Source organism: Harpia harpyja, chromosome 20, assembly GCF_026419915.1.
Source record: "Harpia harpyja isolate bHarHar1 chromosome 20, bHarHar1 primary haplotype, whole genome shotgun sequence".
Classification (NCBI taxonomy): Eukaryota; Metazoa; Chordata; class Aves; order Accipitriformes; family Accipitridae; genus Harpia; species Harpia harpyja.
Window position 1 is genome coordinate 3151608 of NC_068959.1, and position 15958 is coordinate 3167565.

Here is a 15958-nt window from a genome sequence, read left to right on the forward strand (position 1 = left end):
TAGGTAAGCCCCACCTGGGGCTGCAACTTCTCCACTCATTTGCCTCTGTCCCAAACGGAGACATTTCCAATCCCTCCCAGACTCACCCTACTCAACAGCAGCACCATCTCCCTGGCAGTGCCCCACCACAGCCCCACATCAGCTGCAGGGGACTGGGAAGATGCAAGCAAGGATTTCCACCACAATTGCATCCTCTTTGACCAGGAGTTCTTGTCTTGTGTGTGGTTTTTTTTTTTTTTTAATTAATTTGGAAATAAAACCAATGCAGTTACTCAAAGTGTTGTCAGATGGAACTACCATGTGTTTCATACATGCATAACCCTGCGCTGGTGCCCTGGAAGCTCAGCCAGGAGAGGTCTGTACTTCATCTGAACTTTTGGGGGAGCAGGACACCAGATTGTGTCATTACTTTTCACAATAAAAATACCAAAGGAGTCTTCAGGCGTGGTACCATTTCCATAGTAGCTGAGGGAAGTGTTGACCTTTCACGGCAGCTGCAGAAGATGCTAACGCGGACCCGTAACGAAGCATAATGACCACTTAATGAGGCAAGCGATGGCATTTCTATAGCATGCAAGTGACAGGCTGCTGCTTGGTTTGAGCAATATACATTAACAAGGCAAGTTACCTGCTAATGGCAAAATTAAGCCTAGCTGAATTAAGTCACCATGACATCCCTTGTCTTGACAGGACTCATTTTACAGTGTTTTCATGCCATGTATTTGCTGCAGGTACACCCAAGCCTTGGCACATCGCTATTAATTTTGGAGCCACGACCATTTACACCAGCACTGACTCGGTTTCAGGTATTCTGTCTGCCCAAAGACACACTGTCAATAGAACGAGCACAGCCTACAGCCGCCACACACCGCGCACCCATGGAGTTCAGGCATTCCTTTTTCTCAGCACTAATGTAAACACCCTGAATTGAGAGCACTCAGGATGAAATCAAAATTTATTAGGCTTTCTAAATTCCAATTAGAAACCTCAGATGTAACGTTACTGGGGCTACAAATAAATGTTTAATAAACCAAAGTCACTATATCAATAAGCGACAAGTACATTGTTACATTACGAATTGCTCTTGCACAGCAATACTGTTTCTCACATTTTTAATAGAGGTATTTTGTATGCTCAGTTGATACCATCACAGCAAATACAACTATTTCACTTTGCAGTTCTAGAGACCTCTGACTCATATGCTGCTTGAAATTACAATCCTAGAGCAAAACAGGGTACTAGCTAGCTTAATGTATATTTAGTAAATAACTAACTGCTAGAAAACATGATGGTGTTTGGATTAGGATGCCTATAACACTGATGAAAGTGAAAAGGCAGCCTCTACCTGCTAGAAACTCCGGTTGTTTTATAAATGGAATTTGTAGAACATCTTTCTCTAGAGTCAGTTTAGAAATTACTTATTTTTATTGCATACTGACTGACAGTACACTAATTGCTCTCACTCATAGTAAGAGGAGGACACACTAATATACATTATGTATCTGAATAGCCTAAGCCAAGCAACAAATATGCACCATAAATATCAGGTGAGGGTTAACTCTGAAATCATACAGCGTTTTCATGTCACTTGGCATCCTGAACCACAGCTCAGCACCGCCTTACCCTGAGCTAAGTGGAAGGCTCCTTGCAGAATCTGGTCTGCAGTTGCATCATGCAATACAGCTACCGGATTGCTGTCTAAAGTTCCCTGAAGTCAACAGAAAAATTCAAATCGATTGAATAGATCCAGACCACCACTGTAAACTCAGACAAGTTTTACTACCAATTTCCTTTCCTTACTTGAAAGAGGGACAGATTTGCAGGATGTGAGCCTGTATGGACATCACTACCCAGGTAGATCAAAGCTTGCATACGGAAATGTCTGCATAAAACAAGCAGTTGTACTCAAAAGAAAAAAATAAATGAACATTTGTGGCTGAACACTAGAAGCCTCTCAAGAGCTGAGGGTGGAGGGGGGAGTCTATCACACACCTGCTCTTGGCAATGCATGTGAGCAGAGAGACAGATTTTAATCTACTACGTAATGCAGAAATTAGTAATTGTAATGCAGATGCTAGAATTAAACCAGACTATTTTAAAGTAAATAAAGTTGAGCATCACACCCAATTGTGACACATTTCCTTTGGTTTCAGGAGAATTACTTCCACAGCAATTTTGGCTCTTATGTTAAAGAAGATACTATGCAAAGCCTAGAAGTTTACCTAAAGGTTGCAGTTTCTTCCTCTGAGCTAGAACAGCATTACAGCCTTCCTTGCAGCTGGCCTTGCTTTGAAATACTACCACAAGCACAGCAGGACCATGCTACGCACCATTACGCGAAGAAGCTCAAACACGATGGCTCGCTTGCGCAAGCGGTGCCCAGCCTGGCAGGACCGTGCACCGTGGCCAAGCCCTGCAGGTGCTGTTGTAAGACCGGCAATTGCAGAACGCCCATCCCGAGCTCGGATGGGTTTGTGCAGATACCAACACCCAGGGAGAGTCTCAACTCGCAAGAAAATTGGTGCAACGCCTCTGAACGAAGAGGAATAACAGCAAGCAGATGCAAGCCAAAGATACAATCACAGGTTTTAGGGTACAGGTTTTAGAGCTGCTCAAGCAAAAAGGGTCACCTTGAAAAAGGAAGAGAACTAGTCACACTGGCCATCTGAGTGGAGAACACCACAGATTGTTTAAAGCATTTCTGTGTCATGGAATATGAGCTGTCAAACAGCTAGATTGCTGCAGAGATCCCACAATTTCTTTCTCCACAACACAGAAGCTTTAAGAATTCAAATATGGTGACTGTAACAAGATTAAAGAATTTTCCAAAAGCAGCTATTGGCTTTGTTTTCAGGGCTACTTAAATTGTGGCGCTTTTTTTTTAATAGTATTGAGAAATTAAGAGTTCAAAATAGCTTTTAATGATTTCTAACATGCTTCATGTTATAAAGAAAGAGGTTAAACTTAATTACCTGAAGTTATGACTGTTGCTATAGCAAAAGGAAAGCACTTGGACTAAACCATTACCTCTATATAAATTGGCTCTATTAACACCAGATAAGAATCTGGTCCTCAGTTCCTCTGCCATCAACTGCTCCAATTGCTTCAGCCTTATCTAAACAGCATTTCTATGGCCTGCAAAATAATTTTGACGTCCATAATTTCTCAGTGAGCGCTACAAGCGCTACAAAATTAAGGAGAAAATCCGTTCTAAGATAACCTTTCAACAAGACATAATGAAGCCAAATAACAATTTCAGTCAGCTATCGGCAGTATCTTAGATAAATACTTAAAGTTTTGATGCATTAAGAACTCATTGGAATCAGCTACAATGTTTAAGTACAAACCAGACGTTCCATTCGAGCAAAAGCATACTTAAGGATATTTCATTTGATCTGTAAATTCTCCAAGACACTTCGATGCTCCCAGAAGAAATCTGGGGGACATCAATCCAGCAGGGATGAAGCGCTGCCAAGAAGCTCCTAAACCTCACAGGTATTTAACCTTTGTTTTCGAGGCCGCCTCCGTGACACTTTGTTACGTTTCAATCACAGGCTTGCTCTGAGGTTACGCTCAGAGAAATCCCCTACCATCCCCTCCATCACCCTCCAGCTGGGCACCCAGCGCTCAGCACCACCGGAAAGCCATTTATTCCCACCAGGCAGAAGCATTTTAGACAAGTTGGGAAGGGAGCCCTGTATCTCTCATAAATAAAAAATTAAAAAAAAAAAAAACCCATCACTCTCTGCTTGCCGGCTACAAACTCAAGCCGCTGGCCGCCGACGGAGGCACGGGGGGCTGCGTTAGCAGCGGGCAGGCAGCGGGCCCCGACGGGCGCTCCGCGGGGACGGCCGCCGGCACCACGGCGCCACCTAGGGGCCGCGGAGGGAAAACGCCGGCCCCACTCGCGACCGCGGCGGGACGCGCCGCCCGACCCCGCGCCCCACCGACGGCGGCAGCCCCGCAACTTCGGCACGGGGAGCTGGGGGGGGGGGGGAGAAGAACCGCTGCCTCCCCCTCCGCGCCCGAGGGGAGGGAGCCGCGTCCATCCCACGGGCGGCATCTCCACCTCTTGCTCCCCACGCTGTGGAACGCGGGCTGGGGAGGGGGCGACACCCTCCAAGGCCGTCCCACCCCCGCCGGCTCCCAACCCCGCTGCGGCCGCCCACCTGTTACCGCGCCCAGCCCGCTGGCGCGGAGCGGGCGGACGGGGATCCGCGTGGGGCGGCGGCATGCGAAGGCTGGCCGGCCCCGAGCGCACCCCGCGGAGCGGACGGCGGAGGGAAGCGGCGGGGCTCCGGCGGCCGCTCTCCCCTCGGCCCGGGCGGGGACGGCAGCGCTCCGGCGGGCGCGCAGAGACGGAGGAGGTTGGCGGCGGGGGAGGGGGGGGGGAAGCGGCGCGGAGCGCAGCGGAACCCCCGCGGTACGGGGCGGGCGGTGCCGCGCACCCCGGGCGGGCAGCCCGCTGCGGGGCGCTCCGCCGCGGCACTCACCTTGGGGAAGCGGAACGACTCGGCGAAAGGGGGCGGCGGCCGAGGTCGGCGGTACCGGGACGGGAACGGCGACGACCGAGTACGCGGCGCGGGCCGGGCCGGCCCTATTTCAGCTCTCTGGGCCGGAGCCGCCTGACGTCACCGCGGCATTTGCATATTCCACCCAATCGCCGGCACCTGTGCGGGGACGGCGGGACCGCCCCCTCGGGGCACGCGGGGCCGGGGGGGGGAACCCCCGTCGGGGGGCGATGCGGGGGGGGGGGGGGGGGGCGAAAGCGGGGGGCTTTTGGTGGGCCAGAAACACGGGGGGACCCCCCCGGTGGCAGCCCCCGTGGCTGGGAGAGCCGCTGGGGGGGTAATGCGGGAGCCAGGCTGGTCTGGGGGTGGGCGAAAGGAGACGGTGGACCCCCTTGGGATGTGTCGGTAAAACGGGGGGGGGGGGGGGCGTACCGGCTTTTCCCCGGTGGGACTCGGTAACCGGGCAGGAGGTTGCGCGGCACAACGTAGAAGCAGGTTGTTTGGTGAAGCGCTCCTTCTGTTTCCACATCCCCGTGGTTATACGGAAAGGCAAACATTGAAATTCATTCATTCTCCCTCTTCGCCATCAGAAAAAAAAAAAAAAATCAATAAAGGCATTTCTCATTTATTTTTTAAAAGGGGTTGGGTGTTTACAGGAGAGGAAGGCACGACGGGACTGCAGAAGCAAAGGGGATTTAAGGTGTTCAGCTTCGAAGGCTGCAAGGAGGGTAAGGCGTGAACTGGACGCATCACAAAGGCGACGTAACGCCCACAATTAACGACGGAAGGAGATGAGCGCTCTGAGAGACCTGATAAAACATGCCAAGTTTTGTGTTTCTTCCTATAAAGCAACTTACAGCCGGACCCTGCTGAATTAAATTGGATTTGTCATCGGCTTCGGCGTGAAAAGGACGGGACCCCCCAGTTCAGATGGTTAAAAAGACACAGGCTACTCTTGGAAACTAGGTCTAGTCCAGAAGAAAATCTGCTTATTAAAAAAGTCATTCCACAAAATTAAGCGCGAGGTCGCAGAAGAGGCTATTTCATGGGAGTAAGCTATTTTTTATTTTCTTGGCAGGAAATACCAAGTGATCAGACAGGTTGGTTTTCCGGAATTTTTCACACCTTTAGTTCCGGCCTGTTAAATGCAGCACCTCTGAAATATTTTCAGTGTTTACAAAAAAATGGAGCTTATTCTACCCAAACCGTGCACAAGGGCTTGTAGGGACTCTTGGTTTTTTCTGGTTTCCTTCTCTGGGAAGGAAATGATCTGAAATTGCTGATTTTGGGTTTGGATTAAAAAAGAAATCACAAATATAATAAAACGAGGAGTATCCACTGTGAATTGTGCATGGGCAATATAAAGGAGGTCTTTGCAGAGCGTCCTAAAAGAAGAAATGAGTGCATATTTCGCAGTTGGCCTATAGGTTTAAGAGGTCTGAGGTTTTTGAAAAATAAAGCTGAAATCTAATCAGAGACAAATACGTTATCTTTAGTGAGATCTTTTTCTCTTTCCTGAGGGGAAAAAAAAATCAGGAATAATATCAGTGGAGACAACTCTTCCCCATTTCCTGAAGGGAAGCAAGAAAAGCCTTCCCGCTTACCAACATCATTTATTCTATGAAAATATGTCTGTGCTGTCAATGTGAAGTATTTAGTAATCTCTCCGTATCTCCTAAAGACGGACGTAAACGCGAGATGCATTAGCAGACATCTGAAGTACCCGCGCAGCCCCTATTTATTTATATCCACACGCGCTGGAGGACACAGAGGAGGGAGGCAATCGCGTTTCTTCACCACCAACAGCTTGCCTGGGCGATCCTTGCCACCACGCGTTTGTAGCAGGAGGCACATTTTGCTCATTTTTACATCGTCTGATGCGGTTTTAAACGCGCAGGCTGGAGCCGCCGGGTTTCTGTGTGACCCCGGTGGCCGAGGCGAGTGGGAGAGCGTGGCGTGGCAGTGCCGTGAGACGTGAAGTGGACGCCGTCCCGGACCCCCGGCGAGGGGCCGCCGGGTCTCACCCACCTCCTGCCGCCGGCAGCGCTGGTCCCTGCTCGTTCCATGCCTGTGCCTGAACCTGAGCATCTCGCTCTCGACAGCTAGATAAGGAGCGTACTCACCCTGCGCGGTGGGTGCGTTGGGCAATTCGGCTCACGTAAAGCGTCCGTCTGCCCTTCCATCAATTTTCGGGTGCCGAAGGTGACCGTGTTCCTAGCCCAGGTATCTCGGGATGCCCAGATTTCTCTGTCCCACCGCTGGCACAGTGAGGTACCAACAGTCATTTTTAGCGTCTTCTCTTGCACACTTGGGTCCTAGGCAATTCTCTGATATTTTGGTTCAAAGTCTTTTGAAGTTTCCCAACCTTTTGTAAATACAATTTATAACAAGCGACTGGCAGGCACCCCTCCTTGCACCCTCATCCTCCGGCCAGCTCCATCCCCCTCCTTTTCAAACACTTTCAATCTATCCTGAGACCTTTTAAAAGCCCCGTGGAATCCTGGCTGCATCCCAAGGGGCGTTTTTGAAAGGATGCTGTGGGAGCTTTGCTGGGGAGGGGGGAGTCTGCTGTCCCCCTGCGCTGGTTCACCTGCCCGCAAAGGCTGGGCAAAGCAAACAGCTCTCTTCTAGAACGGGAGAAATAAACTGCTGCTTGCTCCAGAGCGAGCTGGCAATGAAAAACTGATAAATTCCTCATCTTCAGGGCTGGGTGAGTTTGAAGTAAAATAATTGTTGCTTTCCTTTGAACAGGGAATTGGAGAGGCCCAATAAACAGTGACTGGAGTTAGAAGGAAAAGAAAAATGGATTATTTTAAAGACAGGCTTGGGGGGGGGGGGGGAGATTCCTATGCAGAGAAAGGGGAAAAACAAGTTTGTAATTTTTAAATTTTTTTTTTTCTTAAAATACAGGATAACCAGTTCACTGAAGTGAGAATTAAGCATCCTCCCCTCCACTCGGTTTAAAAAAAAAAAAAAAAAAAAATTCAAAACCAGAAAACAAGCAAGCAAGTAAAAGCACTCTGGAAGTTTAGGGGAGTTGAAGCTGCAAGTGACAGTATGTTTAATATAATGTGGACAAATCTGAGGACTGTGAAGAAGGAGAGACCTGGGCCAGTCCTGGTCTCACGTACTTTGGTGAGAGGAGCTGGAAATGTGCAACCTGTTGTCAGCTTTGACTGATGTGACTTCAGGAATTTGATGAGAAATTTTAAACAACAGATTGGCGAGGCAGAGCTCCGTGTCACTGAAGATACGATAGCATTCAAGGGTGACCACGGCAGTTAGTTTAAGTGAAAGAGTTTTGAAGAACAGATGGTCTTCTCTTATTGGGCTTTTTTTTTTAATTAAAAAAAAAAAGAAGCCACAACAGAGCAATGCACATAGCCAAGACTCCCTGATTTCCACCAGCAAAGGAATTAATGGATAACCATCTGAGCCATCTGAAGTACTTCCAAAATCTAGGAAATGATGTTCAGAAGAGAAAGATAAGGTTTCCTCTCTGAAAATTCAAACTTTGAATGACAGCAAATCACCCACCTACCCCCCTTGTCCAGTCTTGCTAGCTAAATGCAGTAATTAAACATGAGTTTTTAAAAGAACATTGTATTCACTGGAAACAAGAAGCTGAGGAGGTAATAGGACAACAAGATTCATGCTCATCACTTCTAGTTATTTGAACCAAAAGCCTAAATCAGACCTGATTAAAATAGGGACTCAAAACCAGATTCAACCAAAACTAGAGATATTAAACAAATACAAATGTGACAAGAGTCACGATTCAATTATTAGGAGTCCATCTTTTAATTGCTCATTAAGATGACAGTGTGTATCTTTGTCTACATACATTTAGCAAAGCCTTTTTACTCTGACAGCGCATAAAATTATCCATGCCAACTGTATATCTCTTACTTTTTATGTCAACTTTAGAGTTGCCAGTTTTTCATTATCCTCTTGGTCACAAATTAATAAGGAGGAACAAATTTAATAGCAGCCTCAAACCCTCAGAGATTATGTCAGCCTTGTGTATCTGTGCCAGTTAAATTACCATTTACTTCTACTTAAATTTAATGTGGTCATCTTCATACAAACACACACATATTTAAAGCCTGCTCTCAGCGTACAGCATTAGCACACCGAGAGGCTGCTCTGAAAAGCTGACATGGAGCTCAGACTTGAACTTTTCTAACCGCAACACTCCATTCAAGATGCAGCAAATGGAGAGGGCCAAGGTCAAGAGCTGCAGACACGCAGGAGTTTTCTGCGGGTGCCATTCTCCCACGTCTTTACCAGCTGGGATGTCTATGGACGAGCCTCCGCAGCAGTGGCACGTCCTTCGGGTGGTCAAAATGGGTCGAGGCCCACATCTAGGTAGTTGCTGCCCTTGGTGACCCGTCCTTCTCCGTCTTCATCATGTTTTAGTAAATGATTGCTCTGTTCGGTAAGTGCCTGCAAATGCTGGATGCTGGATGGCAGCGCTTCAGCCCTGCCTTTGTAGCTGTAAGCCCCAAATAATAAAAAAATAAATTGTAAAAGATGTTTTATACCAAAGGAAATACTAAATGTAGAAACAGTGGTTTGATTCATTTCACAGCTGTAGTCTTTTTTGATTTGTTCGTAATTTTCTACACTACTGCTTCCAATTTGATACTGTCTGGGCCTCGGATGACAATGAGAATGGGATAACAGATGATGAGCTCAAAATACTGAACACAATCATACTCGCCCTACGTGTACCCACAATCAATATGTCACTTTGAGGAAGGAACCATCAGCCACTGGGCAAAGTTTGGAATATAAAATGTCACAGGAACTCAAGGCACATTTCTTATTTCTTAGGAGTTGTCAGAGCAGCTGGCTTGTTGCTGTGTAGGGGATATGCGGAGGGTTCAAATAAATAGCCCCAGGTACCTGAATTAAAATAGACGTGGCGACTTTCAGCAGCTCCCTCCATCTCCATTGCTCTGGGAAACCAGATGTGCAAGGCCGACTGTAGGGCTAACGGCGGGACCGGCGTGAATGGGTCCCATGGCCATTGACCGAACTTGCGGCTTTGGGAATGGCACCTGTTTTCCTCAATTTACCCATCTCTGGATATATTGTTGGTCTCTTCTCCCAGCTGCACAGGAGAGATCATCAAAGCCAGTGGACAGTGTTTATCTGAAGACGAGAAAGCACTTTGATCCATGGGCACGGATAATAATAAGGTGTTTAGATTTTACCCCAAGCTCCTCGGCTATTTGCACGTACAGTGGAGTCATAGGAAAGTCTTGGTGCACATTCTGGAGCATATGGCGATTCTTTCTTTCAAGCTTGTTTTCAAGAGGAAGTTTAAAGTGAGGAGCTTTAGCAGAGCTGTTATGACGCAGGCTGCACAGCAGAGAAGTAGGCAGTCGGTCAGAGGTACGGGACTCCTAATCCACGTCGTCAAAACTCCCCGTGTCAGAGAGAAAGAGGCAGACGAATGGAACAGGTGACGATGAAAAAATATGCACCAAAGCAGAAGAAAAACCAGCAAGAAATGTGAGCCTGCCTCATCTGAAACATTTGAAAAAGTTTTCTAAAGCATCTTGGTGTTTTATCTCATCGCTTAATAGGTTTTACTTTACGCCTGTGCATATCTACGCTGTATATCAAGTTCAAGAAATACATATGAGCAAGGGTGAATTGGCTACAGATTCCTTAAATTGCCTCTGCAGACAGATGGCCAGCAAGCAGGCTGGGAGGGAGAGTACAAGCAAGGAGGATGTCGTTCTTCAAGAAAAATTAAGAAATGTAAATGACACCATCAGTGCTAAGAAAGACAAACCCCTGCAAAGCATGCGCCAGGCTCACTTCAAACAGCAATTAAATGATTTAGAACAAGACTCTGATCATTTACAATTTTTAAAGGTGAAAGGTGTGATTTTGGTAATACCTTAAAATTAAAAGGCCAGCCACTCCATCTTTAAAATGATGGTTTCTCTCCTGGAAGACTTATCTCATTGTCAGTCCATTACCAGCCAGCCAGAACCCATCCATACAAAAATAATTGGCTATTGATATACGGTAATGCTGAAAAGTTATTCTTATTTTTGTTCGTTGCTACAGAAAGATGTCCTCTCTAGCCTACACTTTCAATCATTATAAATGCTACTGTGAAAAACTAAAAACACTTTTCTGAGATAGATTAAGATCTACTTCACAAATAAATGTATTTTATCACTAAGAGAAGAGGCAAATGTCACCGATACTGAGTGTTTTATACACAGTAGAGACCACTTACGCTGGAATTTTCCCCTCATGGTGAATTAATGTCACTGGCTATGCACGGTCCCCTCCGCACGAGCAGGCTCCAATGCCAGGTTTATACCTGCTGGACACACGTGAAGAATTGTCTCTGAACCACCACAGCAGCCCCTCCTTTTCCCTTGCCTGTCGTGAGCTAGAAGAGGGTAAAAAGGATGGTTTACCTTGAAAAAGGATGGTTTACCGGAGAGGGGCAGGGACCGCTGCTCTCCACGGGGACCGAGGTCCCATCTTCCCTTTTGCTCAGAAAAGGGTCGCATCCTGCACACGGCTGCAGCGCTTGGGTCCCGGAGGAACCGGCAGCCTGGGAACAGCAAAACCCACCACCACCACCAGCCGTCAGGCCCCGTAAAATGTTATTTGTGCGCAGGCTGGGAAGTTTGCACTCCGGCTGTTAAAGCCGTGACGAGCCGGTGGCAGATGCTGCACTTGCCAGCTAAGCACCCCTCAAGAATAGCTAATAAAACCGGAGGACATTAGGCTTCGTAATGCTGTATTTTAAAGATAAAGAGTCTCTGGTTGGAATCGTGGTAAGATTTTTACTTTCTTGCAGACAGCTCTTTGGCTGCGCTGTAACACAATCTTGAGCTGAACTAAAACAACTGGTTATAAAATCCTGGCTGGGACAACACGCAGGGAGATGTACACGGCAGAACGGAGAAAGCGGGGAAATAATGGAGCTTGACAGAGAATTTTTGGGACCATAGTTTGAGGCAGTAGTCGAAATTTCTCATGCTTAAGGCTCAAACACACACCAATACAAAAGCAAGGTGTTGAATGGCTTCAACAAATCTGTCTTAGGACCTTGTGTAGGCATTGATTTTTGGTTGTTTTGCCTTATTTATGGCTGTTCACTTGTAGCAGTTGTTGATAAAATGTTTAAAGAAGTAAGAATTTAATTTTACATTTGTTTCGGCTGCTTATAGAATTATTTATCCTTCTATATTTTTCTTGTTTAGACAAATTTCTACTGTCACTCTTTGCAACACAAACAGTTTTGGTTGCTTTTGTGTTGCTATTAGAAGCATATCACTCTTAGTAATTGCTTGTCCTGGTTTTGGCTGGGATAGAGTTAATTTTCTTTCTAGTAGCTGGTATAGTGTTATGTCCTGGATTCAGTATGAGAAGAACGTTGATAACACACTGATGGTTTCGGTTGTTGCTCAGTAGTGTTTATATTGAGTCAAGGATTTTTCAGTTTCTCCTGCCCAGCCAGCAAGAAGGCTGGAGGGGCACAAGGAGTTGGGAGGGGACAGAGCTGGGACAGCTGACCCAAACTGGCCAAAGGGGTATTCCGTACCATGGGACGACATGCCCAGTATATAAACTGGGGGGAGTTGGCCAGAGGGATGGATAGCTGCTCAGGAGCTGACTGGGCATCGGTTGGCGCGTGGTGAGCAATTGCATTGTGCATCACTTGTTTTGGATATACCAATTCTTTCATTATTATTATTGTCATTTTATAATTGCTATTATCATTATTATTATTTTCTTCTTTTCTGTCCTATTAAACTGTCTTTATCTCAGCCCATGAGTTTTACTTTTTTTCGATTCTCTCCCCCATCCCCCTGGGTGGGGGGAAGTGAGCGAGCGGCTGCGTGTTGCTGAGTTGCCAGCTGGGGTTAAATCATGACATTACTATACTGAGTCTCTGTTATCCCTTTAGCAACAGTCTCTCCTGCAGTAAAAGGAAATGTATTTTTTCTCTTGTCTCTTATTGTCCAGAATTACTCTTGGATATTACAGTCGTCAATGTTTAGTATTAAATCATTTCCCTGCCAATTCATTGTAATCAAATCTTCCACAAAGTCAATAGCAATAACATTTTTATAAGGCATTGTCTCTCTCTAGCTATTAGGTGCTTTCAGATCTTTGAATTTTCCATTCTGAAAATAATAGATAGTGACCTGGAAGAAAACATAAAATCTGTGAAAGTCACACGAGCAACCATGTAATTGCTCATACTGACCAAACCTTTGGGTCAGAGCTTTGACTAGTTCAGACAGGTTACTCAATCATATGAGTGACTTTTATTTTCTGTAGAAAAAAATGCAAAATAAATAAATGAGCTACCAGGCCCACTGGAACCAGTAACAATATTTCTATCGCATTTAATGGGACCAGATGTTGGCTTTGCAGAGTTATGTGTGGTGTTACACCGGGTACAGCTGTGCCGCAATGCAAATATGCCCCTACAACTCACAGGGAGGCACCTGAGCTGGTTTAAAGGAGGCACCGACAGCCACAGCACTGCAGAACAGAGCGGGGGGCTGCAAAACCCACCCCAGCCCCGAGTATTTCCTTGCACTGTGAACCTGAGCGTAGCTGTGTGCTGTCACACCCACAGTGCCATTAGCACCCGCGGTGTCGCGGGGACGCCCGTGCAAGCTCAGCTGAGGATGCTGCAGAGTCCCACGTGCCTCCTGGATGCACCACCCGAAGCAGCGGGTGCTTCACATCCCGTGGGGAAATACTGAGATAAAGATCACTTCCTTCAGCATCCTTTCAACTGAAAGCAGCTTTCGCCTGCCTTTTAATCATGTCTTCAGGATAAACTTCGGTTTCATCTTCTTCTGTCTTTAGGAGAGGCAGAATCAGACTGCCGGGGGTTACTCTGCCTTAGAAGGAATCAAAACGGGTCACAGACAAAGTCAAAACATGACGGGCCATCTTAATTGTAAGTGTACAGCTTGCACAGAAGCCAACAGAAGTTTTGTATGAAAAGAAACGGCACAACTACGGCTTCCTATCATAGCTATTTACAAACACAGATGGAGAAAATATTACAATGAACGAAAAAACCCAAATTTCTCTATAGTTGCGCTGTGCCAATGACACTTGCTATACTGTAACTCCATAAATGAAAGAAAAAAGGCTTAGCTAAATGAGTTTGTTCAGCCTTAAGAGGAAAAGGCTCAGGAGGAGACCTCACTGCACTTGCAGCTACAGAGAGGGAGGGCAGCGAGATGGAGCCAGATGCTCCTCACGGGCACGCAGCGAACGTGCATAGCCAAGGGCGCAACAGGGGATGTTCTGGTTAGACAGAAGGTGGGGGAAAAAAAATCACCCTGAGGGCAGTTAAACATTGGAACAGGGGCCCAGAGACGTTGTGGGATCTTTCCTTCTAGATATTTAAAATTTGAGTGGACGAGGCTCTGAGCAGCCTGCTCTAGCAGACCCTGCCTTGAGCGGGAGGTTGGGCTCAGTGACCTCCGGAGGTCCCGTCCACCTAAGCTTGTCTACAATTCTGTGATTTTAGAAATAGCTTTTGACATCAACCTCTAGAAAAAGGAGCATCACTTAGTGAATGTAAACAGCTAATCCCATGATCGCTTTCAGGCAATCATGCTAGTGTATGTGTATTTCAATGCTATTGGAAGTAAAAAGTATCAAGCCGACTTCTAACTAAAAGAACAAAGCAGAGGCTCAGACTCCAAATCAATAGTGAAAACTGATGTAGAAAGTCTTATTTTCTGTCTAGAAGCAGAAGTTCTGTTGAAAATTACATACAGGGTATTATAATGAACAGTTGCTGCTGTGATATTAAATAACATTAACACATGTAAAAAATCTATTATTTCATTCTCACCCTTGTGAAAACTCCTGATGAGGTCTGAACTGAGATCTTTCACTTACACCGATGTCTGCTCTGTTGTGGTCACGTGTGTTTTGGGTGATGCTGCTCCATGTGATTGCTGCCGCGTCAGGAGAGACTTCCAAAGTACCAACTTGGCATCTTCAAGAGTTTTCTCTCTTGAACATACAGCTCTCTTCAGCCTGAGGTTACTTGACTTAGCTTTAAATATTACTAGTGCTGCTGTTGAATTGTTGAATCCCTTCCACAACTTAATGGCACGCTCTCAGTATATACATCCCTTTTCTCTGGATTTTAATGGTACCAGAAGGTCTCTCAAAGTTACGAGGCAGTTGCCCATTAGGTGACTTAGTTCTTTCACTCACACCACCGATCCTGCAGTCAGTGAGTGATCTACATCTGGCAGCTTATAACTAATGAGCTAAACTCACTAAAAGTCAAGGTGTACCAGGCACAACACAGGCTGTGAAGTAGTTGTGCTCTTGCAGTTTAATTTGAGCTTTGGGGGGAGTGCAATAACCTCAGTGTCCCTGAGACATCAGCATCACGACCCTCAATTAACTTAGTATTTTGTTTCTATATCAAGGAGCAAAAGCAATGCTGATTTTGAGGATACCTTAATTTGTCTTGCCCAATGGTACTGCAAAGCAAGAGCAACGATCCAGAAGTGACCATACGCTGATGAGCGGGTTTCTCCCAAGGGTGGCTTGCACGTACGTCCTTACACACTCAAAAGATGAAGTATGGAAGTAATCTGCAAGCACTTACCACTCGCAGGTATGGGTGACAGAGCTACATCTGTGTAAGCCACAGTCCTGAGTTTCATTGATTCTGATGGGTAATTTATTTCTGACTCTGCAAGGCAAACCCATAGAGACCAGCAGTCGATACCGGAAGAAGTGGATTAGCGCAATAACACACATCTTTGGGGTCAGTGGCAAGGCAGAATAGTTATTATTCCTATTAGCTCAGATTCAGGTGGAAAAGGAAGGAAAAAGTTAGAGTCAACTGCAGGCTGTATATATATCTTGTTTCTCCTCTTTCTTTGACAGGATTACAAAATCTGCCGCTATTCTCGGTTTTTTTTCTTTCTTTTTTTAAAATATTGATGCATTTTAAACAGGAAGAAATAGAGAATGGGGACATGTCTAGTCCCTATTCTCATCTCACCTTCTTCATGTATTGTGTAATTCCCTAATGTCTGGGAACCTGTTCAAAACTCCTCATTGTCAGTGTGTTCAGACCTCGAGGGACAAGACCCACAGCTAATATTCAAGACAATGTATTCCTGTCTATGAATAATATGAAGAGCTGAATCCTTTTTTCTTCATTTTTTTGCCTCTCACATGGCCTTAATGAAGATTTTGCAATCCTGTCTCCTCAGGGGCACATGAGTACCATCTAGTATCTGCATTTAAATATTCTCTCCCTGCCTCAAACCCCAAACTGAAACCTGAAAACCAGGAAATAGTTTGTTCCAGGCTTCCTGAGCAAAATACAAACAAGTCTCTGCAAATAAGTCGAGGTTTAAACCTAAAAAGAGCCACAGCATAAAGAGGAATTACAG

At 46.0% G+C, this 15958-nt stretch overlaps 1 protein-coding gene and 1 long non-coding RNA gene across 3 annotated transcripts in view; both read right to left on the minus strand.

Moving 5' to 3' along the window:
• The window catches only part of FSTL4 (follistatin like 4), a 240379-nt gene extending 235772 nt beyond the window's left edge, over positions 1 to 4607 (minus strand). For both annotated transcript variants that reach the window (XM_052772036.1, XM_052772035.1), the window contains exon 1: positions 4494 to 4607. The gene's annotated coding sequence lies outside the window, so the exon portion shown is untranslated. The remainder of the gene's footprint in view (positions 1 to 4493) is intronic.
• Positions 4608 to 8282: 3675 nt separating this feature from the next.
• Positions 8283 to 11470, minus strand: LOC128155108 (uncharacterized). The gene is made up of 2 exons (XR_008239535.1): positions 9420 to 11470; positions 8283 to 9006 (listed from the first exon to the last, which is right to left on the minus strand). It is a non-coding gene; the product is annotated as an uncharacterized LOC128155108 (long non-coding RNA).
• Between the last annotated feature and the right edge of the window lie 4488 nt (positions 11471 to 15958).